At 48.1% G+C, this 3,875-nt stretch overlaps 1 pseudogene; it reads right to left on the reverse strand.

Annotated features, from left to right (window-relative positions):
• Positions 1-1,742: 1,742 nt before the first annotated feature.
• LOC125163995 (fragile X mental retardation syndrome-related protein 1-like) lies at positions 1,743-3,572 on the reverse strand (annotated as a pseudogene).
• Positions 3,573-3,875: the final 303 nt, after the last annotated feature.

The following is a 3,875-nucleotide window of genomic DNA, read 5'->3' on the forward strand; positions in this document are numbered from 1 at the left end:
GTACAGATAAAAACAGTTCACTTCCGGGGCGCCTGGGTGGCTCAGTCGGTTGGCTCAGGTCATGATCTCACGGTTAGTGAGTTCGAGCCCCGCGTCGGGCTCTGGGCTGACGGCTCAGAGCCTGGAGCCTGCTTCGGATTCTGTGTCTCCCTCTCTCTCTGCCCTTCCCCCACGCATGCTCTGCCTCTCAGTCTCTGAAAAATAAATAAACGTTAAAAAAATTTAAAAAAACAAAAACAGTTCACTTCTCCTTGACCTCACAAGGGGACGTATCTGAGTCAATTAAATTGATACACGCAGACAGCAGGTGGGGAACAATAATCATGGTTTTCACGTGAGGAGTGATTTTTCTAAACATTAATATGATCGAGTTACTCCTATTAAAATTCTGTAGTGTTTTTGTCCTATTGTATTCGTTCATTCATTCATTCAACACATATTGAGCAACTAATATGTGCCAGGCACAGTTTCAGGTACCAGGAACACAGCGAGAACAAAACACACAACGCTCCTGACTTGTGCTTACAGTATAGCAGGGAAGAGAGACAACAAGTGGGTTGAAGAAGTTAAATGCATAGCAGCTAGAGGGGGTGTTTGAGGAGAACGTGCTGCCTCTGGGCCTGCAGTGAGGGGTAGGTGGGGGTCTAAGAGGCAGTGAGGGCCTGGAGATGTCAAGCCTCCCCTTTCCACTCTGCTTGAAATGGAGTCGCCCCAGGGGATTTTGAGCAGATTATGCTGTAGGGGTGCCTGGGTGGCTCCGTCGGTTGAACCCCCGGCTTTGGCTCAGGTCAGGATCTCATGTTTTGTGAGTTCGAGATCCACATCGGGCTCTCTGCTGTCAGCACAGAGTCTGCTTGGGATCCTCTGTGTCCCCCTCTCTCTGCCCCTCCCCTGCTCGTGTGTCTGTCTCTCTCTCAAAAATAAATAAACATAAAAAAAAAGCAGCTGCCCCAGGCAGGCGGAGGGCGGGGGGAAGGGTGGTGCAGGCTGGGACCTGGTGGGGTCGAGAAGGTGGTGAGAAACAGCAGAATTCCGTGGTTCCGTTATTCGCACTCAGTTGTGTCTGCCGAGTGGCTCCCGTGGCTTTGTAATTGTGTAGTGTGAACTCATTTTCAGTGGATACACTTGGCAGCTGCATTTCCAAGGGGATTTTGCACGTGTTTCTTCCAGGTGCCCCCCAACACCCACCCCCCTCAACCCCCGGCGACTAGCTTAATTTCTAAAACAACCAACAAAGAGTGGCTTTTGATCCCGGTTAGCCTGGCCTTTTTGGTCAATGCTCTTCGGCTTCAGGTTCTTCGGCACGTGGGGGGTGTCACCGCTAACACGGAGTACGAGTGCCCACGGGTCACGGGCACGGGTTCTTAAAGGATGATGTGGCTGAGAGAGACCAGCTTGTCGGTCGACTCCTCTGGGTCCGTGGGAGGACTTTTCTTTCTTTTAAAAAAAAAAAAATTTTTTTTATAGCCAGCAACTTTTTTTAATGTTACGTATACTATTCTCAGGGCACATCTGATGATATATTTTATGACACAGTAGGCGTCAAAGTATGTTTAACGTGTGATTTCGTCAGGATCCCTCCCCTTTCTGGATTCCAAATGGAGGAACTGAAAGTGTGATGTAAAGACCGGCCATCCATAGTCTGTCTTTGGCCAGCTTGTCCAAGCACTATTGTAAAATGTAATGTGAAAGAACTGGAAAGTAAGAACTTCTTCAGTTTGTGAAACACCATTCAGGACTGCTGCTTCTTGAGTGTTTTCTTCTTTTAAGGTATTAATCTTTTCTTCCCCTGGAGTACGCCGTAGCTTAGAAACGTCATCGCCAGAAGCAGTCGTCGGCCCATTTATTGCCTTTTCTGAAGGACCACGCTCTTCAGTCACGTCTCTTGCCACTGCTTTCTTGTTTTTCGCCAAAGTTTGCCCTTGGGACGTTTCTTTGTCTGCTCTGAGACGCAGCTCTAGAAAAATAATCTGCAACTGTGACTAGCCCGTTTTCCTTAACTGAATTGGTATCAGATTCAGTCATCCCGTCCATCAGAAGAGCATCTTCATCGGTCCTTCGTCTACGAGACCGCCTACGACGGTTAGTACTGTGATGAGATTCACTGGCATCAGTGTGTGCAGTGTGATCAGATTCTGTATCATCAAGTAAGCTGAATGGATTGCCGTCTGGATCTTTGAGCACAGAACTGATGGAGAATTTGCCACCACCTGGTCCAGCACGACCTCGACCCCCTGAAACACTTCTCCCTCTTCCTCCTGGGCGTCTCCTCCCGTCACGCTGATGTCGGCTCTCTCGATCATCTTCTCCTGCCAATGACCAATCACTCGGCCCGTCTTTATGCTCAGATTCTGTTTCAGGGGGGCTAGACAGCTCAGAGTTTGTACCATAACCGGAGGTGTAATTAGGGCCCCGACGACCTCTGCCTCTTCTACTCTAAGACCTAGAACCAATCTGTCGTAGCTGTTCATCAGTCTGCAGGCGTTCCATTCTTAGCTGTTCTGCTTCCTTTAGATAAGCAATCTGGTACTCTAAAAAACTTGCTCATTTCCGATGCTTTCTTTCGTGCCAACAAACACAAATGGAACCACACCATCTTCTCTAGGTGGTTGATTTTCATTGTCTCCTTCGGTTCTCGCCCACACCACACCAGATTTGTCCATTATTTCCTGAATAGCTTTGCCATTCTTCCCAGTTACTTTTCCAACAAGATTCCTAGGAACCTGAATAAAATCCTCCACAAATTCCAAGAAACCTCTAGCCTTTTGTACAGCATCAGCACTCCCTCCATAGATTCTAAATGTGCCAGTGTCTTCGTCTAGCTCAATAGCTGTAACTCCAGGAACCTTCTTAGCTTGCTGTGTGTTCCTGTGGCCAGGCCCATTCAATCTTCTCTCCCAACAAATTCCTCATGAAAAGCAGCCGCAAGTTGTTTTGTGCATTCTAAATGCTTAGCGGCCTCTTCATTTCCGGACATGAGCATCGACTTCGTCCGAATACTTCGCAAATGCGTGCCACTTAAAATGTTCACTGTCTTCACATTTGCTTCACTGGCAGACGGTATCATGAGCTGTGTGGTTTCTGGATGGTAAAAAGTTCTGCATGCTCCTGCTGCTTCTTAAAATCTCTATGTGCATTGTTCATTAGCACACGCCCCTCTCAAATCCTCAGGAGCATCCACTGTGCATTCAAGAAGGTACTTTTTTTTTTTGACAGTTTTATTTTGATGGACAGGCCGAAGTCACTCGAATGGGACTATTTCATTGTAAGTGGCCTCACAAGCAGCGTATTCAATGACATAAAACTGTCCTTTCACCATTCGAACTTTGGCCAACACCATCCACATGGTTCCTGGTCATTTGCCCTTGAATACCTCTGCTTCGTCTCCTTCACTAATTTCTTTGTTTATATCAGGCGGTGGTGGTGATCTAACTTCGTTAAGTGGAACCTGGTGTTCTGGCTGCCAGTTGTTCTCAGAAACAACTGTGAGGGAGTCTTCCTGAACATCTTTGATAAATCCCTTGTAGCTCCAGCCCGTTGGAGCCACGAACCTCCACCGTCAGCTCGGCCATATTGGAACCACCAAAAAAAATTTTTTTAACATGTATTCAGTTTTAAGACAGAGCGTGAATGGGGGAGGGGCAGAGAGAGAGGGGGACACAGAATCTGAAGCAGAATCCAGGCTCTGGGCTGTCACCACAGAGCCCGACGTGGGGCTCAAACTCACAAACCATGAGATCATGACCCGAGCCGAAGCGGGACCCTTAACCGACTGAGCCACCCAGGCGCCCCATGGGAGGACTTTTCTAATAATCCATCGTTCGCTGAAGTTCAGTCCGTCGAGGGTCCCTGCTGTCTGGTGGGTCCCTCCATTC

This window comes from Prionailurus viverrinus, chromosome B1, assembly GCF_022837055.1.
Source record: "Prionailurus viverrinus isolate Anna chromosome B1, UM_Priviv_1.0, whole genome shotgun sequence".
NCBI lineage: Eukaryota > Metazoa > Chordata > Mammalia > Carnivora > Felidae > Prionailurus > Prionailurus viverrinus.